Genomic DNA, 26836 nt, shown 5'->3' on the forward strand with positions numbered 1-26836 from the left:
CTTGGCATTTATCAACATTGAATTTCATCTGCCATTTTGTTGCCCAGTTACCCAGTTTTGAGAGATCCTTTTGTAGCTCTTTGCAGTCTGCTTGGGACTTAACTATCTTGAGTAGTTTTGTATCATCTGGAAATTTTGCCACCTCATTGTTTACCCTCTTTTCCAAATCATTTATGAATATTTTGAGTAGGACTGATCCTAGTACAGACCACTGGGGGACACCACCATTTACCTCTCTCCATTCTGAAAACTCAACATTTATTCCTACCCTTTGTTTCCTATCTTTTAACCAGTTACCAATCCATGAATGCTACCATGGAGATCCTGGACTTCAATCTCTTACCTAGCAGCCTAAATTTGGCCTCCGGGCTCGCTCGCTCTCTTATCCTTCCCTGTGTCATTAGTACCTAGATGTACCATGACCACTGGCTCCTCCCCAGCACTATAAGTAAGGCTATCTAGATACCTCAAGAGATATGCAACCTTCGCACCAAGCAGGCAAGTCACCATGCCGTTCTCCCGGTCATCGCAAACACAGTTATCTATGTTTCTAATGATCAAATCACCCATTACTAATACCTGTCTCCTCTTAATAACTGGAGTCCCCCCTCCCAACTCGAGAGGTATCCTCAGTGAGGGAGGATACCACAGCATCATCTGGAACAACTATGGGATCGTTTCCCTCAGGCGCGGGTGGATTTTAGAGACAACTGCAGTTGGCAGTGTACGCCACACCAGATCCCCAGACAAGGCAATTCTGCTCCAAGTGTTCCTTCCTGTGGATTCTCTTCTATAGCATATACTGTACAATTGAAGTGAGAGGCAGACAATGGGTTACAAAGCTCAAGTTTCCAACCCAAGAAGAGAGATTACTTTCTTAATCATAGGAGGAGGGAATGAAGGAGAAGCTCCAAACTGTATCACTTGATTAGGAAGATAGCAGTTGCATGAGGAAATAAAGGTCAAAAAGTCATCTGGAAGTAGAATATTTTTGTGGTGAATGGTATCAAGTTTGATTCAGATAAGCTTCAAATGTTTTTATTTAATGTTTGATAGAGTATTCACTTTAGAGTCATTCTAACTTAAAACACTAGTGCCAGTTTTTGTCTTACATTCTTTTAGGGAGAGGGGATGTTGGTGATTAGATGCTGGCAGGCAGTGACAGCCTAGTAGCAGAAGGCACAGGAGATCTCCAGAATTCTAACTTAAAGGACTGTTTTCTCAGTCTTTCAGAAATGACCTGAGGGAAAGTCTATCAGAACAGAGGTCTCAGATTAATTTTACACTGAAATAATAAAAATTTATATCAGAGGGGTAGCCGTGTTAGTCTGGATCTGTAAAAGCAGCAAAGAGTCCTGTGGTACCTTATAGACTAACAGACATTTTGGAGCATGAGCTTTCGTGGGTGAATACCCACTTCATCGGATATTCACCCACGAAAGCTCATGCTCCAAAATGTCTGTTAGTCTATAAGGTGCCACAGGATTCTTTGCTGCTTCTAATAAAAATTTTCTATCTGAAATAATTGAATTAATGGATTAAATTACAATTTAAATACCAAAAATGGTTGCTAATATTAAATTTGAATGTTTAAATGAGTTTGTTTCTGCCATGTCCTTGCACCGCTTCTGTGGGATTTCCTGTGAATATTCAAGCAAAGGTACTTACAAGCAAAAATGCTCAGAGAAAGTGAATGTCAAGGTCACAGGCATCAATATTTGAACCAGTACTGCTAGTTTGCTTATCCAGTCAGGAAACAGGAGCATCACCACTCACAAGTAAGCAATACAGCTCAAATATACACGTCTGATTCAAAGAGTTTAAAAAAAAAAATCTAAAGGATATTTGTTGAATTGATTATTTAAATGTATTTAAGGAAATTTAAATCTTCTCACAAAATATCCACATGCAGAAAAAGAGCATAATTATTCATTCCAAATGACTGGTTTATCCCCACTTTGCCTACATGTATTTACATCTAAAATTTTACCTATAAAGACTTCATTAGCTTTTTCATTAGGATTTTGAATAAACTGTAAAAACAAACTTGTTTGTTTAATGCTTATATCCCATCATTTGTACATTACATTTCTAGCTCATATTGCAGAGGTCAGCAACCTTTCAGAAGTGGTGTGCTGAATCTTCATTTATTCACTCTAATTTAAGGTTTCACATGTCAGTAATACATTTTAGTGTTTTTAGAAGGTCTCTTCGTTTAAGTCTAATATATATATGAAAACTATTGTTGTATGTAAAGTAAATAAGGTTTTTAAAATGTGTAAGAAGCTTCATTTAAAATTAAATTAAAATGCTGAGCCCCTCAGACCGGTGGCCAGGACCCGGGCAGTGTGAGTGCCACTGAAAATCAGCTCGTATGCTGCCTTCAGCACGCGTGCCAGAGGTTGCCTACCCCTGCCATATTGCATAAGGGTACATTTCTGATTTTATTGAACAGAGTCTAGTTTCTAAACGTTGTAGACATATGGCTGTAGAAGCTAACTGTGACACTTTCTCTCTTCTCTAGGTAAGTTATTTTCTATTTCGCAGATAGATTTAATTCTCTTTTTTTCCCCCCACTGAAAAATGTTCTTTATAAATGACTTGCACATTATTGGCTTCAGTCTCATCCAGCCCTAGGGCAGCTTGGATGAAGCTATAAATGAAAATCCAGTGTAATCAAAAAGCAAATTCTGATTGGCTTCAGATGCGTTACCCCATTTTAATGCTTGCGTGAATGACAGTCCTGAGACTGGTGTGTAAATCAGCAGATGGGCAAAAAGGCAGCAAGTCATAGGAGTTTGAAAACTAAAACCAAAGCTGCCACTTTGCCGAGCTTAACAAGGAACCAGTAATTATGGAAAAAGCAAAGCATACTGGAATACAGGTAAATATGAATATGAATGGAAACTCTGTTCTACTGCTTTATATCCATGTTTGATTTCCCATAGTGTTTCGGACAACCAATCATGCCTAGATACCATGGTGATGGTGTTAGCTGTAGGCTTGGCACAGCATGGCTTTGCATCTGCCTGATTATTATTGTTTGCAGTTGGGGTCCTTATGCTGACTCTGCACAGAATGTTTTAAGTTTCTTGAGATACATAAAGGCAGATGTACTGTTCACTCCTGCAGCTTGATTCCACGTCCCCTCACTCTACTGCCCAGGGAGAGCGACTGCAGAGTAGAACTCTGACACACACCAGCATGGAGGCGCCCTGCAGGGCATTTCTGCATAATGACTTCCCCTGCCTAATGCAGGAAAACTATTGTAGGGGTTGTTTTTAAAAACTGCTCTAGCCAAACAAACATCTTTATTGATCTTTTCAAAATAGGTCCAATCCCGTGATGTGCTAGCTTTCAGCTCCCAGTGACTACAGTGGAAGCTGCAGTTACTCAGCAAGATTGTGCTCTTATTTGCCTCACAGTGGTTTTTGGAGTGGCTCTATATGCACACAAATCCTTGTTTGTCAAATGTTTATGTATCCTTGTTATTAACTTCATGAAACAAATAGTTGGGGAAAATATAGATAAGAAAGCTAGAAGCTTTGGAAGGGATTTTCAAAAGGACTCAGTATCGGCCTGTATCTGCTCCCACTGTAAGCAGTTTAAGGCAAACTTAGTCATTCTGTCAAGTATCAGAGGGGTAGCCATTCTATCATGTGCCTATATTGGGACCAGCAACAAACAAGTGGAATTTAAGAAGATGATTGAACAAAGGCTAAAAGCTGCTGGCCTCTGCATAGGTAACAGAGCACAATATCTGATCCATCTTTTGCAGCATTATAGCTACCGCAGATGAACCCTTAGGATTCATTTCCCCAAAGCAGCAGTCTTGGATCACAGAGAAGATTATAGAGTTGTGTGATCAACAAAGACAGTTAAGAGCAGAAAGGATGAGAGATGAATCTGCAAAAAGCAATACTTCTGTATGACATGAGAAAGAGATGGACTCGTTAAAGTGGCAAAAGAAGATTGGCTTGAATAACCGTGCATTGATACACAAAATTCCTTTTCAGTAAATGCTGCTAGGAAGACCTATCAAACCATCAAAACTCCTTTGAAAAGTTTTCCTTGTAGGAGAAATACCATTTCACCAAACACTTGGGGTAAATATTGCTGATAACTATAGAATATGAGCAAAATTAACTAGATATTGGAAGCGAATATGGCAGAAGAGATCTATATGAGAAGCTCCCCCTGTGATTGAAGACACTGAGGAAGTTGCATGGATACTGAAAAGCAATAAAGCCTCTGGATACATATAAGCAGAACTAATTAAAAGTGGTGGAGACACGTTCATCCTGGTATATCATAACACTGTTAATGGGATTAGGGAATCTGTAAGATGGCTCAAGACTTGGACATAGTCCCTGATGGTTCCTATTCATAAAAAGGAAGTTCCCATACAATCCTATTGATACACTCTGGAAAATACTGCTGTGCATTATTCTGAAGAGAATTGTTCCCAAGATAGAGAACTCTCTGGGCAAAAACAAGCTGGATTTAGACTCCCCCACAACGTATAGAGCAAATATTCAATCTGTATTTATTATGGGAGAAAGTGCTGGAGAATAAGGAGAAAGTGGTCCATGTCTGTGTGACTTCTGCTAAGAGGTTTGGACAGCATATGGTATAAACCTTTGAGCAATCCTGTGGTCGGCTGGAGTTGGTGAAACTATAATAAGGTTGATAAAATTTCTGTGGAAGCAGAACTGCTTTGGTCTTTATGGGACATGAGCAAAGTAGTTGATTTGACTTGAGGATAGGTGTCAGGCATGGCTGTATAGTATTACTAACCCTCTTCAACTGTGATGTTGGAAGAAATCTTTAAAAAGTCATGGATGGAAACCTATAAGACAGTGTATTCTTGGCGGCTGAAAAATTAGTCATCAGGGCTTCCCTGATGATATTGATCTGACTGGATTATGGCAAGAAAAAGTGCAAAAATTGTTTGAAAAAATTAGTGGTAGATGCAGAGACTTTTGGTCTAAGGCTATCCCACAAAAAGACAAAGATAAGTGTGTTTGCAGTGTTGTTTTAGCCATGTTGGTCCCAGCATATGAGAGAGACACGGTAGTTGAGGTAATATTTTTATTGGACCAACTTCTGTTAGTGAAAAACAAGCTTTTGAGCTACGCAGATTGTTTAGCATAAGTAGTTAACCTTGAATGATCCTGTAGGGCACAAGTTAACTATTTATGGTAAACAATCTGTTCCGCCTTGTATTAAGCGTGATGCTCTGAGTACCTTCCCCAGACCTGAAGAAGAGCTCTGTGTAGCTCAAAAGCTTGTCTTTCACCAACAGAAATTGATCCAATTAAAAATCTCATCCACCTTGTCTTTTTAAAGACAGTAGTGACATCCAAGTCTGATGAAAAGGCAAAGATATTTTCTACCTAAATCTCAGGAGGCATTAAGCATTTCAAATACCTGGGTTGTATAACTACAAGGGATGCTAAACATCACTTAAAGATCTGACATAGAATTGGACTTGTGACTGCTGCTCTAGTGACACATTTTGTGAAGCAAAAGGTGTTGCCAGGAAGTATAAAATGAAATTGTTGCAGTCTCTTGTCTTCAGTGTCTTGCTATATGCATGCAAGACATGAACACTAAAGGAAGAAGACATTAAGGAGCCTTGAACTGAAATGCAATTACTGGGTGTTAGTTATATGTTGCACACAACTAACGAGGAGGTTATTGCCTGAATTTACAGCCTAACTGGAGCAATACTAGATATCATCAAGATGATGAACGAAGGAAAACTTGATTTAGTGGGACATGTGGGTTGGATGAATGGAAGAAGATTGCTGAAGCAAGTTTTGCAAGGATTGGTGCCGGGGCAGAGGCTTCCCTTGGTGAACGTGGTTCAGTGGTGGAGCTAACAGGATGGGAATGCAGTGTGGCATGCTTCAAGGCTATGTGAAGATCACAGAACCTGGAGGAAGATTGCTGGCCAGTAACTCTCGTGTTTGCTGTTCATTCTGATGGGACTCTAGGGTGCTATACACTATAGAATTATGTATGTGTGTGACTGATTTTCAGTGGGACTTGTCCATATTAATTAGGTGCTTTTGAAAGTCCCACTCAAAGTCAGATGAATGGGAGCAGGAGCTGGAGTCACCTTTGAGACTGGGGAATTACATCCCTTCAAAATAAAGTGTAAACTGTCCCCCCCCCCCTTTTTTTTTTTTTTTGCTCACTATGGCGTTTCTAACCATAATAAAAATTTTTGGAAAAAAATGAAGAAAATAAAATGAAACAGAGATCCCTTCTCTAGTGCAAGTGATGAAGGCAACTAATGCCAATGTTTAGACTACCTGTTGGTAGTGGCATAATTCTGCACGGCTCTCAAAAGCTGCAGGAAGGAAGTGCGTTATAAATGCCCAAATGGAATGAGATTCCAGGGGGTGATTTTCAGGAATATTACATTTAAATTTCTCATAAGAAAATCTATTATGTGCACAATCCTAAGTATTCAGCTGAAGGCAAAGCCTGCTTAATGTTAGTCCTCTCAATTTTCAAAAGTGCATTGTCAAACTTGGAACTGGCAGATTCATCACTTAAGTCTCCCCCATGAAAACCATGGAGACAACATGTCTAGACAAAAAACTCATTTGAAAATGGAAGAGAACCCAAGTTAGGAAAACAATTATAGTGAAGACACCACTTGAAATATTCTTTTGAACATAAGCGAGGTCAGTAATTGTCTTCAATTAGGGCTGAATACGAAAGACAGTGAGTCTTTTCAGCGATGGAGAGTATCCTCAACTCTGACTGAACTTCAAGAGGCAGAGGGCAGTTGTTAAATTAGATGAAACCTGGATGGGGAGCCATTCCTGACAGCTGTCAGAAAGAGGAGCTGAGTTCTTCTGTACTACCTACCAGATTAACCACTGGTTGTCAGTGCTAACTAGGATGGGCTGACCACTTTGCCAGGTTGGGCCAAGATTATGTGACTTTGTGGATACTCCAAGAGTTTTTAGTCTCTTTCACCATACTTCTACCTCCACGTCTCAATGTTTTTAATAAATAGATAAAAACGTACAGCCATCCAATGCTCCTGCCACTCCATAAATCACAAAGGGCATGTTGCAGGCTTTTCAAGGGAAGGGAGGAACTGATCTGCTGCAGGATAGGTTTAGGGAGCAATGATGTTATTATGGGAAGCAGAGCTGCTCTGCATGGCAGCCTAAAGGCCCATGTTGTGTATCAATAAGCAATTCCAAAACTGGCCTCTGAGCAGGCTAGCAAACTGTAGTACAGGGGCCGCATTTCCATTATACTATACAAGGTAGCTTGGAGAGACTTAATTTGGGTTCAATGTACTAACGTGTGTGTTGAATATATTGCCCGATAGTGGTATCCTGCAGATTATAAAAGCCCTAATACTAAGAAGGTAACAGAGACTGCAATGGTAGGGCCTATGTGGGTGTTGGTTATTTAGTGGGAGGAACCAAAGCTCCTGAATTTTAGTTCTGTTACCATCTGCAAAGATGTATGAGGTGCTAGCACACAGAATAACTGACTGGCATTGGAATCTATTTAGCTGTGCAAGTGATGTTGTGTGTGTACACTTAAATCAACAAAACAGCAGTATATACAGAATGTGTACCAATAGTGACAGTGTTAACAATTAACTGCTACTGCCAGCTACCAAGCCATAGGTATTAAAAATTTCCCTACTAGGAAGGGAAAAAATCCTTTTAACGAAGGGTGCCATTTCTCTTTCATTTGTCGCAGCAAATATAAATTGAAAGCTAAAAACCAAAGCACCTTCACATAAAAAAAGTCACCCAGCCCTAATAGATTTGAGTGTTTGCTGTTAAAGGATAGACAATTATTGCTAAGAGCTTGAAGAATTTCTGCAACAGTAGATTGTCCTTACAAAAAATCTCTTTGTATTGCAGCTAAGTCAGTGTATGATTGGGTTAGCAACTGCATAAATTAAACTTGCTTAGGGTTTAGCCTAACTCACGCAGTCACTCTTTCAGAAAATTGTCTAAATGTTGCATTAATGAATTGTGGTAACTTATTTGTCTCTTTCCTTCAGGGTTTATATAGCCCTTGTCTGGTGCGTTCTCAGTATAGCAATCAGTGCTGGAAAACTTGTCCTGGACTGATGAGTACTACACTCATTAAGTTCATCTGGAAGAGATGTTACATGACACAGCCACATGTGACCAGTGAACTTAAACATCAGTTTACATGCTATAAAAACCAACAGAACTACTCACGGTGTACACTGGAATCTGGGAGATGCAGGTTAGCATGGAAAGGAATTTTGCAGAAACAGTTCACTAAACCTAGCTAGGTCTTGTATTATTCAAGAGCAACTCATCATGGCTACTATGTAGTGGCACTGAGATGGCGGGTAAAACAGGGGGAATCAAAAGTGGGGTGTGTAACAAGGAAAAAATCTTTAAGGCTCTGATACAAAAGCAAGGGAGCCAGCTGCCATATGGGCTAAGGCAAACTGAATCTGACTAATGTGAAATTGCAATCAAGAAAGTTTACCAACTCTAGCAGCAACATCTTTGTCTGCTTCTACTTAAAAACACACAAGATAATACTCTTGGAGCATTCTGCACCAAAAAATTAAAAATTCTCTGCACAATATTTTAAAATTCTGCAAATTTTATTTGTCAAAATAACACTACATAATTATACGAATTTCAATTATTTTAGTATTTTGAAATAAATTACCTGTCAGCAAGTATGTCTCTAACAATACAGACATGCACACAAATTCCCCCAGGAGCAGAGTGTTAGAGAAACCCCTATGACAACCCAGTCCCTGTTTCTCTGCCCACTTCAGAACCCCACCCCTCTCCTAGTGCAGCCTGCCACCCAGTCCAGACATCTGCCTCCTTTCTCCTCAGGAGCCCAGAGGGAGAAACAACCTGATGCTGTCCCAGGCTTGCACAGCTTCCTGTGCACCACTCTCTCCTTCCCTCAGGACATGCTGGGAACTGCAATTGCCAGGAACCCTCTATGTCCCTCTCCTCCCCGCCCCCAGCAGTGCCTTCTATGTGTGAGCTCGGCTCTGTGGGGTCCAGTAGCCCCTAGTGGTGGCTAGCAGCACTGTAGCCCATTTCTGTGGGAGAAAAAGAAATTCTGCATGCACGATGTTAATTTCTGCACAATTCTGCATGCGCAGTGGTGCAGATTTCCTCAAGGAGTAAAAACTTTTGGAATTCACAAGGTGTTTTTTGGTCAGGAGGAGGGATCACAGCACCATGGCACAGTGTTAATAGGTCCTAAGTAGTCACTCCCTAGAAATATTGCAAGATTGTTGCCATGTATCTTTTTGGTTATCTTATCTTATCTGCAAATTGTAGGCCTGATTCCCTATTCATTACTTTAACTCCATTGGCTTCAACTGACTGTTTTTCGATTTCCATTGGAGTGAGACTGGAATCAATCCCTGTCTTTTAAAACAACTGTTGCCATTTTTGGAGAAAAAGCAATGACATGTTGATAATTAAGACAGGCTTGTTCTGAATATGCAAAAGCGGCATAGACATCCAAGCAGTGACTTATTTGTGCAGTTACCATACATACATGCAGAATCACAGAACCTGGGTGCACAGTTTTAAAAAAAGACATCTGAGCCTAAATTGTATACTGCCATAATTAGGCCCCAGTCTGGAAGAGATTTCCAAAAGTATGACCTTTACATCTCACCAAATTCAAAGGGACTCTGAATAGGCAACCAGGATCGAGGTCTTAAAACTATATATGCAACCAGGATGTTTATGGCTAGTCTATTAAAAGGGCACTTTTTCTAAGCATCACATCAAATGCAGTCCTGACTACTCAAAAGATTGTCCAAAAATGCTACAAAAGTATTCCTGTTTAAAAAACTTTATATGAAGGATTATTAAATATTTCAAACAGGCCTGGGAAAAGAACTGTTCATAAGATTTATGCATAAGTTTAAGATCATGTCAAGCTTAAATAAGACAAGTGACAGTCATAACTTGTTAAGAGCATACTGTAGCTCTTAAATCTGAAAATCTGAGCTTGCTAATAGAAGCAAAGGAGTAAACAAGAGCGTAAAAAGCATAAATTAACAGGATGAAAACTGTAGGAAGCTTAATCCCAAAAGATGTTTAAGGTATAAAAATCTTTCCAAATAATACCTGCTTTTTAAATTACAGCATTTTATTGTTTTTTCTCCATAGACACAGCCCATAAGAATAAAATTAATGTTTCATTTTAGTATGTTTGCAGGAAAAGCTTAAGTGTTCATATCTTTCATACTCCAAAGAAGCTGATTTTCTGTATTTTTTTTAAAAAAACACCTTTAGCAAATTCCATCTATTATTCCAAAAATACTAGATTCTTTATCTCAACAGAAAAAAATGCAAAGATTGCCCTGTTCCAAATATGCATGTTAATATTAAATCCAACACCACTTAAGTATTTATTGTGGCTGATTTTTAGCCTTCACATCAGGTACAGTACTTTCCATTAAAATCTTGAAGTACATTCACAGGAGAAAGATTCTTCTCATTCATACGCTCAGTAGCAGCACAGTGGTGGGTGCTGTGCAGAATATAGCTACCATATATAAATGGGCCACCAACTCAAGCATGGAATTGCAACAGTGCCTCTCTGTCGTCTTCCATTTGAAAATATCTCGCAAATTAGCATTAACAAGTCATATTAGAAACATCAAGAATAATAAGTGCTTTCAAACAGTGGGTCATCAAATTATGCACTAGTAATCTCTTTGGTTTTTTTCTTTTTGTTAAAAAAAGGAAAGAAAAAACCCTCAAATACTCAAAAGCCATGAAAACCTGCAAGGCAAAATACATTTGTATAGTAGTGATATTCTTAAGTTTGAAGCCCAGTGTCCTGAGTAGCTATGTGCCTGTTACATTCATTTTGATCAATAAGGAAAAAGATAAGCAGGGAAAATGTGCATTGTGCTTTTGTTGCCCACAGTCCTATTAGTGTTCTGCTTATGGGAGCCTGATCCTGTCCTCACTGAAATCAGTCCTCCCACTGAACTCATTGGCAAAGGATCAAAGCTATGGTTAATACCCTTATTCCAGGTGATTAGAAGATGAATGGACTAAAATTCTCTGCATAAATGAGGTTTTCAAAAAGCCAATAAAATAGTTCTCCTCTGGACTCTTTCCAATTTGCCCTCCTCTTTCTTAAAGTGTGGCTTCCAGAATTGTACATAGTACTCTCAGGGCCAGCTTTAGGCAGATTCCCCCGATTCCCCAGAATCGGGCTCTGCCTTAGGAGTCTTAATTTTTTTTTTTAAACTCACCCAGCGGCAGTCTGGGTGTTCAGCAGCACTTTGGCAGCAGGGGGTCTGTGGAAGACCCGGAGCAAGGAAAGGACCCCCCTGCCGCTGAAGACCCGGACCGCTGCTGGGTATTCAAATCCGGCCCCGCAGTTCCTAAAGCCGGCCCTGAGTACTCTAGCTGCAGTCTCACCAGTGCTGAGTAGAGCAGGACACTTATCTCCCCTGTCTTACATACAACCATGCTGTTAATGTGCTCCAGAGTGATGATAACCTTTTTTGCAACTGTATCACATTCTTGATTCTCAGTAATTTGTTATCCAGTATAACTGTCAGGTCCTTTTCAGCAATACTACCACCTAGCCAGTTATTCCCTATTTTGTAGCTGTGCATTTGATTTTTCCTTCCTCGGTGAAGTACTTTGCATGTGTCTTAATGTATTTCATCTTGTTGAGTTCAGACCCATTTGTCAAGGTCACTTTGAATTCTAATCCTGCCTTCCAAAGTGCTTGCAACCCCTCCCAGCTGGGTGTCAACTGTAAATTTTATAAACATATTGTGCACTCCATTACACAAGTCATTAATGAAAATATTGACTAGTACCCGACTCAGGACTGACCCCTGTGACACGCCACTATTTATGCCCTCCCAGTTTGTCAAACGATTGATAACTACTCTGAATACAGTCTTTTACCCACTTTAGATTAGTTTAATCTAGGCCACTATTCCCTAGTTTGCTTATGAGAATGTTATGTGGGACTGTGTGAAAAGCCTTACTAAAATCAAGATATTACATCTCCTGCTTCCCCCAGATCCACTAAGCCAGTAACTCACTCATCTTGCTTGTATTTTACAATTTCATTACTCCTTATTTAGGACATGGTCCCTCTTCTAGGGAGTAAATTCTTCTAAGTCTGACATGTTGGAACCTACAGTCTGCTCATTAAGAAATGGTCATGTGTGCTCATGTCAAGACAATGCTGGTATCTAGGTTTAAACAGGTCTTGCCCCTTTCTCTAGCCATTACTACACCTGTAGATCTGCACTAAGGAATATAGCAAAGCAAATATGATGATGCAAAGCAATATGCTGCATAAGTACAGAAGTGACTCAGTTTATGGACTCGGTATACTTTCTATGCATTCAGACTCTTCTGCATGGTTGAAAAACCCTGAACAAATTAATCCTCCCTCTTCTGCTTTGCATATTCATATATTATGTGCAAGGTGTAACCACTTACACTAGACAACTTGTTCCCTTTACTCAATAACACTTGCTTTGCTCATTGAGTAAAAAAGGAGGCTGGAGCACTGTTGCAGAGAGCTACCGCTCTGAGTCTTATTGACGGCACCACTGGGGTCTTGTGTCCCTGCTATGCTGTAGTTACAACTGAAGATGAGTTTTCTTTTACTCTGCACTAGCATCTGCAAAGTCCCAACCAGAAAAACTCTTCTGGTTGATAAACTGTCTGATTGCATCCACCTAGCTTCCGAATTGAATTGTTTTCCTCTCACTCCAGGTTTTCCATTTTCTTTGTTAAGATTCATTGAAGACTGAAAAGAAAGATGGTCTGGTGGTTAAGGTGCTGAATTGGGACTCTGGAGAGTGGACTTCAATTTCCAGCTCTTCCACAGACTTCCCATGGAGTGGGCAAATCACTTCATTTTTCCATGCCTCAGTTTTCCATCCATAAATGTGGATATTATATTGCCTCATCTGTTATCTTTCTTGTGTATTCTTTCCTGCAAGTGGCTACGTGCAGAGGTCTCAGTCAAGTCAACGAGGTTTCGCGTAGGTGCAGTGCACCTGCTTACATGTTGTTCAGTGAAGATAAGTAAAACCCTGCAAATCTGCAGATGTCCACAGACTATGTTTGCGTATTGCAATCACATGCAGATACTGTATCTGCGAAGGGCTCTAAAGATCAGAGGCTTACACTTATCTCAGAGAGACAGGGTCTGCCTCTTAAGGAGTCTGTACAGTTCCTAGCACTGTGGGGCCTAATTTCAGTTGGGGTTTCAAGGTACTACGGCTAGAAAAATATAATTATTTGTATGAATGGTATCCAGATATTATAGTGGTTGCCATCTTAAAAATGTGATGATGAATAGATTCTGGTGGGGAGGATGATAAGGATAAGAGCTACAGTCAGTTGTTTAACTGTGACTCCTGTTACCTGAACCTGCAAGGGCTGATGTTGCAGCAAACTCCCAAACCACTGGCCCCTGCTGGAGGACAGCAATGATTGGGGGTGGGAGGGGGGGAGAACATCCCATGGGAAGGGAAGAAGAGACTTCCCAAAGTCACTGAGTTTGACTTGCTCTCATCCCCTCCTCACAGTCTATCCAGGCAGGAGCTGAGTGAAACTGCTTGACTTATTTTCACTGGAAAGAAGAAAACAAAAGCCCATCTTTTGCAGAAAGTCACCTACATTTGGACTTTTGTGACAAATTTATCTCAGTCCAAGCACAGAAAGCAGCTAAGCACTGTCTTCTACCAAACAGAATATCCCAAAATGACTTTGGGGTGCATTATGCCACTACGTGTTTATCTATTTCATGCAAGGCTGGTCATGGAGATTTGAATCTATGATTACCGGGTTTTGAATGGTAGCCTAGACCAGTGCATCTCAAAGCTGGTTCACCACTTGTTCAGGGAAGGCCTCGGGCGGTCCAGGCCAGTTTGTTTACCTGCTGCGTCCGCGGCTTCAGCCGACTGCAGCTCCCACTGGCCGCAGTTTGCCGCTCCAGGCCCATAGGGTCTGTGGGAAGGGCGGCCAGCACATCCCTTGTCCTGTGCCGCTTCCCGCAGTCCCCATGGGCCTGGAGCGGTGAACCACGGCCAACGGGAGTCACGATCAGCCAAATCCGCGGACGTGGCAGGTAAACAAACCGGCCTGGACTGCCAGGGCCTTCCCTGAACAAGTGGCGGCCTGACTTTGAGAAGCACTGGCCTAAACAGCTCATTACTTGAAAGGATGCACAAAAGAAAAAGGAGAACGAAGGAGCTGGGAGGGAGTGCTGGAAACGAATGTCATGACCTTGCCTAGTTTATCTGATGAGTGATACTATTTCTGCTAATAAAAATATGGTGTATGTGAGAAATGCCTTAGACCACAGAAAAAAGCGTGTGCCTGAACTGCACATGCATTTCACTAAGCCAGAGACAATAACTTTTCCCTTTCTTCCCCCTCTGGTTCCCTGCCAGTGTGGTTATTTTGCTTCAACACAGCTCTAGAAGAGGCTTCCATTTTGTGACTTATCTGGGTTCCCCATCTGCTTGGGCAGAGCCAGTCTGTAGGTGGTTAGTACCATAGTGAGTGGTACCCAGGAAATCTTTTTTTTTTTTTTTTTAGCAAAGTTGCCAAAAAAATAAAAATCAGCGAGCCAGTTTCTAAGTGTGAGTTTATAAGACTGACATCATAATGGCAATGGCTATAGGAAGCACATAAGCTTTGCAATGACAATAAGCAAACAGTTCATTTACTTTTACAGCCTAGATTCCGTACCAACAAGCAAGTAAAAAAGGAGGGGCAGAGCCTGTTGTTGTTGTTAAATTGCACTTTAATAATTTTAGTACAGCCCTATAAAGAAAAATTACCACTTTGTAACTACCATAGTGATTAAACATTAAATAAAATCAAAAGCTTTACTTTTACAGTGTCTCTGTGCAACGTATGTATAAACATTATATGGTAGGGGGTGAATCCTGCATTCTTACTGACTTCATTGGCAATTGTGTGCGTGCAAGGAATACAGGATCAGGTCCCATATTACACAGTCTTTTGTTATATATGTAGGTTAATCAAAACAGTGTATTGAATTGGCTTGTATGGAGGCTTTTGACTGCTCATTCAATACTGTGAATACACCCATAAGAAAACAAACAGATGAATCATGGTAGGTGCTTACAGATCCAATATATAAGTTGTTAACACCAAGCCACAGGATTTGGAACCTAACCAAGTCAAGACAGCATAGCAATTCCATTAAGCAGCCTCTGATTTGTTTTTGTTGCTAGACCGGATTAAAGTTGAGTTGATATTACTGATGATAATTTCTCGTCAAGTTAATGGGTACCATAGTTTCTCCTCCTATTTTACTAGCGTTTTAGGATAATTTTCTTCTGAATAGTTTTCTACATGAAGTTTTCTGCATAGGCTCTTTTTCCCACTGGAGAACCTCCTGGTTCTTCTTTCACTGTTGGTAATATAACACTTTAAACTAAACCCAGTACCTTACTTAAAGCCTGGGTTTTTTTGTGGGGGAGATTTTCACCAATAATTTAACTGCTAGTGTGGTGGGAAGGGGGAATGGCTGGTAACATACAGTTGTCATCTAAAAGATTAAAGTGCATCTCAACTGAAAACATCAAGCAAATATGTATCATACTGCATCTTCAGTAGCACCCAACATTTGCAAAGCAATGACTTTTCCATATCGAAAAGAGAGCATGATCCTTGTTCTGAGTAGTTCATAATCTAAAAAGAGGCCTATAGACAGTAGGGGAATTTGTATATCATATATTATGCACACACTTAAAGGACATAAAAACTATTCCCAAATTTTGCTCCTCAGCATTGTCATTTTCAAGTCAGCAAGTTTCCCATAAATATAATTGCTTATTTAAAATTCCAAGAAATATATAGGATGAGCAATAACTGGTGGAATTGACAGAAACAGCAATTTATACTTTGCAGTAAAGATTTTAAACTGTTGATGCTTTATTTATTAAACTCAGAATGTGAAGACTTTACCTAACTGAGACTATTTATCCAGACACTGAAATGTTTTGTATACAAGTGTATTTGTCCACTAATTTATAAAGACTATTTGCACAAGGTATCTTGTACTGTAATGAAGTTGTTCTAAAGTCTTAAGTCGTTATTTCTTGGCAAACTTGAAAATAGTTCACTTAGCAGCTTTGTTTACCCACTGGTGAAATCAGGATCTACAACTACCTTCTGCACTATCTAAGATTAGTAGGATGGTGGGTTTTTTAAATGTCAATACTTACTCAGTTTCTAATTATAATAGATTTGTAATTTAAATTTGATTAAGGCGCCATCAGAATAAATGATCTTCATATTAATGTGGATATTAGCAAGGTGTGCATTTACTAGATATTTTGGTGTTGCTTAATCAAGTGAGCCATAAAAAAACCAAAGAAAATATAGGAGTTATTACATCTGTGATAGACTACATGTACTGTTAACCACATTTTTAACAGCTTTGATTTAGACTTTCCATAATAACCAAAAAAATCTAAACCTCCTGCATTCTGCACAACCACAACTATTCTATCTGCAAATACAAAACAAAATGTACAAGAAATACCAATTTATAAGCTTTCTGCTTCCTGATCTGTTTAGCCAAGCGTTTTTATGCTAGTTTATTTTCTTAGGCCCTGATCCTGCAGTGTGTTGCTGACAAGTGAATCTGTGAACTTGCTTAGAAACCTAGCACAGGAGTTAAACTGAACCAGAGCTTTGCGATCTAATCCAGTCCCCCCCTGAAATCAATGGGAGTCTTTGCACAGTCTTTCCTGGGTGCTGGATTAGGACTTTAAGATTATAAGTAAGAAGACTTTATAGGGCAAATTCTGCTTTGACGAATACTCTATGAAACTCCACTGACCTCAATGGGGCTTCTCGAAGTGAACGTCAGTGGAGAATTGGGCCACATGTCAACTTTTCATGAAAGTAAAACAAACTCCAAAGATTGCATCTAAACTTGGCTAATGATTTTGAACTTCTGTTTACTGTAAGAATTCAATGAACATAAACTAAGCAGATCTTCAGTATGATGGAGAAACCATGACTAAAATTTATTTGAGCATAAGCTTTCATGGGCTAAAACCCACTTCATCAGATGCATGGAGTGGAAAATACAGTAGGCAGGTATAAATACGTAGCATATGAAAAGATGGTAGTTGCCTTATCAAGTGGGGGTTTAGTTCTAAAGAGAAAATTCAATTAAAAGTGGAAGAGGGCAATTATCAACAGGAGGGGAAAAAAAATCATCGCTTTTGTAGCGGTGATCAGGGTGGCCTATTTCAAACAGTTGACAAGAAGGTCTGAGTAACAGTAAGGGAAAAATTAGCTTTTAGTTTTTGTAGTGACCCATCCACTTCCAGTCTTTATTCAGGCCTAATTTGATAGCATCCAGTTTGCAAATTAATTCCAGTTCTGCAGTTTCTCGCTGGAGTCTGTTTTTGAAGTTTTTTTGTTGAAGAATTGCCACTTTGAAGTCTGTTATTGAGTGTCCAGGGAGATTTAAGTGTTCAACTGGTTTTTGAATGTTATAATTCTTAATGTCTGATTTGTGTCCATTTATTCTTTTGTGTAAAGACTGTCCAGTTTGGTCAATGTACATGGCAGAGAGGCATTGCTGGCACATGATGGCATATATTACATTGGTAAATGTGCAGGTGAACAGGTGATGATGTGGCTGATGTGATTAGGCCTATGATGGTGTCCCTTTAATAGATATGGGGACAGAGTTGGCAACAGGGGTTTTGCAGGGATAGATTCCTGGGTTAGCGTTTTTGTTGTGTGGTGTGTAGTTGCTGGTGAGTATTTGCTGGGGGGTGGGGGAGAGGGGAAGGGGAGCTGTCTGTAAGCAAGGACTGGCCTGTCTCCCACACTGAAACTGTTCACTGTAGGAACTGAATAGAGAGTTTCCTCAGGGACGAATTTGGCCTACTTAGCTCATACTCCTGAATAAACTGCAGCATAAAAGGTAGGGAGAGTCAAGCTTTGGACTCCAAGTCATATTTCTATCTCTGAAGACTATATACTTAGTTCTATACTTCCTGCTATATAAATGTTAACTGCTTAAGAAGTGCCATAGGCTATGTAACAATCCATGAAACAAGTAATGTGGAAGAGAGAAGAATAGGGTTCCCTCTGAGTAGTAAAGTTACACGAGCACAACTTTCGTTTGAAGCCTTTTGGGAGTTGCAGCCATGTAACGAAGAACAGTTTGGACCAGCACTTCTGAAAGTGAATGCTTATATGTATTAAAAATGAATAACCTAATCAAAAATTATGTTTGGAAAAAGCCCCTATTTTGCCACTTTCATCCACTTGCAGTTTCAGTACAGCAACTGACTTGGGATTTCCTGCTTCCTTGTAGGAACGGCAATTTATCTTCAGGTCTCTAATCAAAGGTGACAGCCATATAAAGTCATGCATTCACAGGAGTTTATTGAATTAAATATCAAAATGAGATGCTAACAATTCTTAAATAAAACCTATGAATCTCTTTTCCCCTTTGGTATTAAACTTTGTGAGGCAGCAGAGAAAGAGTAAAACCATGCTCTCATAAAAATGATGGTTGGCAGTTTAGAAAAGTGAATTATGTATCAAGTTTATTGTACGAAATAAAGGAAAGACTATCTCTAGGGCACTTTCATAACTCCTATATAGTTTGGAGCTGTTACATCTCAAAACAATGTCCTGCTAAACATTTAAGACCAGTATTTAAAATGACTTTGTCTTTCCTTAAACTTTGTATCTATCTTCGAGATCAAGTATATTTTTGTCTATCTTGAGAAGTTCTAAATAAAATTTGGTCCCTGTTCTCTTGCCACTTAAGTCAATAGCAAGATCTAGACCAAAGGTCTGGTGTGCATCATCAAAAGAAAACTGTACCACAGAATTTGAACAAATGAAATTTTCCACTGAGCACTTGCAAATTACAAGTTAAAGTTACCCAAAGTATATTGAGTATTTCATGGTAAGATTTTCAAGAGCATTTAGCATAACTCTTCTCCCACTAACGTCAATGAATGCCTATTGACTCCAATAGGAGCAGAGTTAGGTCAACAGTGAGTGGTTCTGAAAATCTCACCCACTGCATTCATTGTCATACTTTTAAAAATTGAGAGAAGCCATCAAACTTCACAAAAGGCCAAACAGATTGGAGTGGTTGTTTTTAAGAAGCAATAAGAAAATGTAGTTTACAATTTTTTTGTTTCGTTGTTTGTTTCTTAACTTAAGAAAAGGTATGCTCTATTATTGATTGACTGCTTTCAATATGTTAAAGGATTACAACAGCTCAGTCAGTTATAACCACAAAGAATACAAGACAAAAGTTAATGTCTTTCAAAATCAGATGTTCATTGGTCTATTTTGCATTAAAAATTACTCTCGAGTCTCTTATTAGCTTTTCTGAATAGGAGACCAATCCTTTAGGAAGCACAACTTATTAGTGCTGGAATATGACAATACTGGTTTAGTGTAGATTAGGGGTTTTGTTTTTTTACTGTCACTCATTTCCCCCTTATTTTGTTGTAATGTGCTAGGTGTTGAGACTATGGGATTGTCTACATTTGAAATGTTACAGCAATCCACTTCTCTGAGAGGCAGTAGCTTGGTTGAAGCAACTTCTGTTAACCTAGCACTGTCTAAACTGAGGTCAGCTTAACTATTTCATTCATAGGTGTGGATTTTTCACAGCCCTAAGCAATGTAACTGAGTCAACCTAACTTTTTAGTGTAGACCAGGCCTAAGCCACTTGTAGGAATACTTTTCTTAGCTACAACTCCTGTGTTTACTTTTTCCTAAAGGCATTTATTTAGCAGATTTATTCTGTGTAAAGTCACAAAAGATCTAATGGTGGAACTTCCTTCAGTAAGTGTTTCTGCCTCATTTTTCTTTATAAAATCAAAGCAAACAAATATTTTGTTAACAGGCTGTACAATCATGCATCTGTACATCTATGAAAAAACATTAAAAACCCAAAGTGCGACAGACAAGGTCTGCAAGATATATTATGGTAGAGAAACAAGCTCAATATACTTTACAGATGCCATGGTATTTAATGGCTTCATTCTGCTAATTCCTTAGCACCTTTTGTGACACTCACCACTCTATGAGCTCAGCACCTTGCAGAATGAGGCTTTTAATTAGGTGAAGATGCATGCTTAGCATTTGAAATACAGGACTGCTGTGAATTAAAGTTATGGAAACATAAAAATGGGAAATGAATTATATGCTTCCAGAAACTTTATATAGATTTTCTTCAGTTCTATGCCTACAAAATGTCTGCCAGAAAACAAAAACAACAAAACAACCTTTAGCTTGGAAGAATGAAGTATCACACATGTATTGTTCATGTAACTATGGTAACCTACAAATGCCACTAGTGTTTCTATTTCATACACAAATGAAGGGACAGCTGTGGCAACCACATGTCTGCCAATAGAATAATATATGTGAACTGGGATAGCTTGGGTCAGAAAATTATAACTCACTTATATTAATCAGGGCTTCAAAGAACAGACAGCTCTTAAGTTATAATATACACATCACAATCAGTCAGAATAATAACAGTTTAATTCTTGAAGGACATTTGATTGTTCAGTGAACATTCCATTATCTTTGCAATTTGCTAGATACTGTATTTGTTTGAATAATGCTATATAATGCAATATTTTCTTATGAATGTCACTAGACCTCCCCCCTTTGGTTTCATCTCTTTCTGATGCCCTAGCCCAATCCTGTAGTCCTTACCTAGTTGGCACCCAATCCAATCCCACTGAGGTCAAAGGAAATATTTTCCCACTGACTTAATGAGCTTTGTATCAGGGACATAACGGGTGTTTTGCCTGAGTAAGTACCTGATGGAATGCTGAAATATTGTGGTTGACATCTGTAATGATACTGATGAATAAAAACGGGGGGAGGGGAGGGCCGGCGGAGAGAGCTTGTTTTACTTGTTAATATCATGCAAATAAACTAGAGGCCCAGAAGTAAACTTTGATACATTAGAAACAATCTTACCATGACCTTTGTTAGGAAGGTCACCATTTGCAATAGTGGGCATTTTAAAAATGAAATTAAAATCTCTTTAAATAAGTTTGAAGGTGACATCATCCTTAAGTCACAAAAATTAACAGCAGAGTCATAGAAATACAAATATTTTAATGAATTATGCAAGCTGTATTTTAAATATTGTACCTGAGCTATGATTCATGCAAGGTGTTTTACTAGTTTTCCCTAAAAGTCAAGAGCTTCCAAATGTTGCTGTCATTGACAGTTGCAGTCTGCTGCTATAATGATGTACTGAGAAAGCATAACACAAGAAATATAGATAAAGAAAAAAGTTTTCCTTGGTCTCCAAAGAACCCTGATATTGCATCAAACTAAAACAACAAGGTTAGTCCATTACTTTAGTGAATGCTGCTTTGAGTACAGGAAAAGCAAATGTGTGTGCTTGCAAGCAATTGCTAGCAGAATTATTTCATGTATAAGCCTATGATAATTAAATATCAGTCGAAGCTCTATTCTTGAGTTAAATGCTTGTACTGTATCCATGAGTTGGAATAAGATGCCCAGACTGAAAACTTTAAAAACCAACCAACCAACAAAAAAAACAAACAGATTTTGCTACATCTCAAAAGCAATCTAAATAAAAATCTGTCTGCTTTCTATGTGAACTTGCTACCTTATTGCAGAAAGTCTTCCACAATTAATGTTTTCTAATTTTTTTTAACTGATTAAAGTAGATCTATGTATATGCCATGAAATTTGCAATATAGCTATTTCCCTTCCTAACTAATATGATGTCACTCATCTCAATGATTGGTACAAGCAGTCTTTTAGTTTCATCACTGTAATTGATCCTTTTAAAGTTTAATAAAGTTATTAGAATATGTACATTTTAGAAGGATAGTATAAATTTTGAATTGTGAAAGGAATTCTATGATATTTTCAGCTTCTGAAAAAAAAATCTCAAGCTTCAGAGTGTAAAGTGAACACTCATGGGGGGTGGGGGAGGGAAAGAAGATGAGGAAGGGAATCTCTTCTTTTCAGGGTATGGTACTATACATGCATTCAGCATTATGGAACGAAGGGGGTGTCAACTTCTTCAGAAGCATCAGGTATTTGCCCTTACCAAAGGCAATATACCAGATTACATAGGCCAATAGTCTCATCAGGTATAACAAATGCTATTTCCTTATCTGGAATGCTTCCTCCCCCTACCCCCCATGAATTCATTTGTTTTTCTCTGTCCAAATGTATCTACATTTTTAATTCCAATTGATAGGACTTGAAGAAAAATATTTTATTTGATTAAAACACTTACTATAACAATGAGATCTCATCTGATGTAAGGCTTTGGTCATTTTAACTATCTCCAGGCTTGTTTTATGTGCACCTAAATTACTTACTTTCCAATAAAAGGTTTATAGTCTCATTTAGAAATGTCCATAAGGAAGAAAGACAACCATTCACAGAAGAGCTTTAATACTAGGATTTGTAACTTGGTAAATAAATACTGTGCAGCTTTAAGGTAAAATATGATTACTGCTTGGTTGGGTGATCTGTCTATTGTCTTTCAACTATAAGAAGTTTTATTGTTACATTTTTCCCTATTGCCTAGTGGGAAAAATTCATTGAACCAGCACTGAATAACTTAAGGAAACATCTAAAATAGCAGACTAACATCTGTTGTATTCCTCCTCAAAACATCCAACGCTTGAATACAATGCATGCTCTCTCTCTCTTTAGATGGCTCAGTCCATGAAGTTTTAGAATGCAGGGGTTAACCCCTTTCAGTGAATGTGCCTTTTTACTCTTGAAAAAAGCCTATGAGACTCCAACAAAAGGAGAGGCAACTGGTTCTTGGCATGTTAGTAGGTATATTCACCCAGACTCACGTGCAGCTCATGCTGCAAGCCCTTTGTCCTACTGGGCTTCACAATGCTGGGAGGTGAACAGTGCACCGAGTGCTGTCTATCAAGCTAATACTGGAGAAAACAAGAAAAGTCCTTGGTTCGTGGCCATTTGAATCAGGTTATTGATTTTCAGCATCCCGAACTGTTACATTAAGTCAATGATGTGGAATAGGAATGTGAGAGATACTTTTATATTTTAAATCAGGCTTCAATTAAAAAAAAATTAAGGTCAGATTCTCAGCTGGTGCAAAATCTGCATACACTACTGGCTTCAATTTACACCAGTTCAGGATCTGGCCCTAAATTATTTGAGGCCACTGAGATTTAGTGCATTTTCATCTACTGAGTTTACGATGTGTAATATTAGAAGACTGTGCAAATGGGCACAATTGTGCTGTGTTTTTTAAAGTATAAGGACACAGAAAACTCTCTGTAGAAGTAAACAGCTACTGCAAGTGGCTCTCCTTCCCTACCTCTACCCTCCATCTCATCCACACAGACTTTAAAATATTACCAAAACAAGTTGATACAGGTATGAAGCAGTCAGGACTTCAATATTTCATTGCAAATCACTTTTAAAGAATTTGGCTTTCAGATACAAGTGACAGCCATTCATACAATTCCCAAACAGAAAAACGTACACTGCGCCTTTATTCCATTTTCTGAAGGGCTATTGTTAAACCGAAGACTCCTTGTCGTTTCAAATTCCTTCGTGTGAATGGAGGAGGCAAGACATCTGCCAGGATACACTCACATTTGCATGCAAATCAGAGATTTGGAAACACACATGCCCCTGCTAGACAATCAGCACCAGTTTCACTCCATAGGTAAAGTGATCAAACTTCATTCTTCTACTTGTTCCACACATGACTTGCAGTCAGTTTTATTTCAGTAGTTTACCAGTGAGATAAATGCACCAGCTAAGTACATAACATAGGAGGTGGAAACTAGTAAAAATGAAGAAAACAAAACTGAAGTAGCCTAGAGGAAAGCAAAGTGCCTTAAAAATGAGTAAGGGGACACTAAAAGCCCATCTGAATGGCAGGCAACAGTCCTTAAAAACCATCTTATGCAATTTCTTGTTTACCCTTGTGGGTTTGAAACTTACAAACAGCCCCCTTTCCTCCCCTCCCCGGATTATCCTAATACACTATGAAATCACTATTCATACAGTAATCTTACTACCCTTTGTAACTTTCTTGGTGGCAACAAACAATACCCTAGCCATGTACAGGGCAGACCTGGAAGTAGCCAGCTTTTCACTGGAGGACTCTTGCTTTTCTATAAAGGACCAGAACCTCGAGGCTGAATCTCGAACCAGAAAAGCCGGCTGACTGGGATTTCCTTGGAGGAGAGGGAAGCCCTTGCTCCTGCTGTCACCATCCTCCCTCACCCCTACCCCACATCCTTCCCAGCACAAAGGACACTGCCTGGCAAACTTTCCTCACTGTGTCTGTCTGGCATAGAGTTGGCAGCAGCTCCCTGCTGGTCCTCTAGCAGGATGGAGAGAAGCGGAGATCGCTTGGAACCACCACACCTATTAGCACGTGTGGAGATCACAGCCTGTGTCTGGGGGTGGAAAATGATGGGGGGAGGGGACCTTTATTATAGTCCCATTATGAACCTTAACCCTTTGCCAGCTGCGTCAGCCTGGGCTGTGGCTCCCCTCCGCCGGGTGACAGCTTTAAAGTAGCCTCAAGGTTTTCAGCGCGATTTTGCTCGACCTTTAGAGACAAAGGCGGTCTCTGCGATTGTCCCGGGGTGGCCACTTAACATTGGGGGGTCAATTTATGACGAAACCTCACATACACACGTCCAGCACTGGTAGCCCCCACTGCTGGATGCCAGCCCTCCCCTCCCCACTGCAGCTCCAAGTGAGCCTGCCCTCCCCCGCCAAGGAGAAAACACTTACCCAGAGGGTGCGGGGCGGCGGATGCTAAGCCCCGACTCCTGCCCCTAGCCGCACGCTGGGACGCGGGAGGACGGGAGCAGGCTGGCTGCCCATCCACCAGCCGCTACCCCGGGCAGGAGGGGCTCCGTTCACGGAAAGGGAGGGGAGGGATGGGGACGTGGCAAGGGTTGGTTTTTTTTTGGTTCAGGGTCCAGCCCTCCCCGTCCCCAGGGGGGAGCGCGATACAATTTGTAGCAGGAAAAAAACCTCAAAGTCTCGGCCAAGCCCTAAGCGATGCTGATTGCGGTGTCCGCTCCACACCCTGCTACTCAGCCAGACACCTCGGTTTGCTGCTGCTGCTGCTCTCGCTCCTGCCGCCGCCTTACCTCCTCCTCCGCTGGGCTTTGTGCTGCCTGCAGCCAGCGTGCACCTGGTGTAAGCAAAGCAGGTCAGCTGATGGGCCGGCTTCTGATTGGCTGCCCCCCCTCCCCTTTTACACTTCCCCCCCATCCCCGGAGACCCAAGCCGGGCACCATCTGTAGGGGCTGGTAACAAAGACGGGGAGCGTGCGCGGCTGTGCCGTGGGGCCCGCCAGGCAGGGCGCTCTCCCTGCTGCTGTGGGAACCAGGGGGCTGTAGCAGCATCTCCCCGCCCCCACCTTGTCTTGTTTTGTCGGTGGGGAGCTCCCGCTGCTCCGTGGTGCAGGAGGACAACGCGAGCCGGTGCATGGGCACAGAGGGGCCATGGCTGGGCTGTGCAGCGGAGCGCTACGCTTAGCCGGAGGCGGGGGGTGTCACATTTTGCAAAGGCGCAATCCTGTGGGGAGCTCGGGGTGCGGTGCATTGTGTGTTGGCTCGGGGGCCTCGGCATGGCTGCAAAGCAGAGTCATCTCACTAAGGAGGCGGGCTGCTGCTGGTGAGCTGGCGCAGGGCCCCGGATTAAGGGTTCCCCCGCGCTTTGGTGTCTGAAGAAGGATGTGTTTGTCCCCCTCTCTCTCACGGTCACACTCTTGCCAGGAGCGAGCCCCTGTCTCTCTTTGTCCCTAGGGATAGTTTTGGCTCTTGCTCCTGGGAATATTTCTGTACCCCCGGCCTCTTCAGGCTCTCTCTTCTTTGTCCCCTGAAAGCCTGAGTACTTTGCTGAGTGGTGGGGTTTGGCCAGGGTAAGGGGGGACATGCAAATGGGGGGAGGGGGTCAGTCAAGTTTCAGACAAAGAAGGCGAGTGTCTGTCTCACTCTGGGGTTGTTAATGATGTTAGATCTGTGTAGCACCCTTATATCAAAGATCAGTTTTGGAAAACATAAGTACCAAGTTCTTCCCACAACCCAAGTGCTGCCCATGCATGAAGTTAAATCAGATGCCACTCCTAGTTTAGAGTGAGCAGATTTTCATATGGGGTGCTTCTGCTTTCTTGTTTGGATCAGTCAAATAGTTACCAATGCTGTGGTGCTAACATCCCTGGAAATGCATTGAACCAATTCACATCTCTCTTTAAGCTGTTGGGAGCTTGTCTCTCAGGCAGAGATCACAGAACTGGTTGACATGCTGAAGGCTGTCTTTGTGCCCTTAAGGTCTAGAGGCTTCCTAATTCTTTAAAAATGAGAGCCTAGATTCTAAAGCATAAGCTACATCTACCAGAGGAATTAGCGCACAGTGTACCCATGAACTAGTGCCACTTGACTCCTGCCTTTCATCTAGACTGAATACAAAATGATGTATTTAATTAACAATATATGGAGGAGAGTAGTGCTACTGCTGAGATGTGTGTTTTGAAGTACAATGGTGGCCACTGAAAATTCAGTCTTTGACAATCACCACTATATTTATTTCCCATTCTGAGTATAGGGGCAAACGCTTGTAGCACTCAAGACGCCACTGTGCAGTAACTGTTGGCCAATGCCGCTTTTTAAATAGCAACTGTTGTACTGCAAAAACTCATTGTATGTGGAAGCCATAAATGGAGGGCATTCCTAATTGAGGCACAAAGAACATTTACA

At 40.5% G+C, this 26836-nt stretch overlaps 1 protein-coding gene across 1 annotated transcript in view; it reads right to left on the minus strand.

Moving 5' to 3' along the window:
• Positions 1–25003, minus strand: part of LRRN1 (leucine rich repeat neuronal 1) — a 32098-nt gene extending 7095 nt beyond the window's left edge. Inside the window, exon 1 of the mRNA XM_032784183.2 lies at positions 24861–25003. The gene's annotated coding sequence lies outside the window, so the exon portion shown is untranslated. The remainder of the gene's footprint in view (positions 1–24860) is intronic.
• Between the last annotated feature and the right edge of the window lie 1833 nt (positions 25004–26836).

This window comes from Chelonoidis abingdonii, chromosome 17 (assembly GCF_003597395.2).
Source record: "Chelonoidis abingdonii isolate Lonesome George chromosome 17, CheloAbing_2.0, whole genome shotgun sequence".
Lineage (NCBI taxonomy): Eukaryota > Metazoa > Chordata > Testudines > Testudinidae > Chelonoidis > Chelonoidis abingdonii.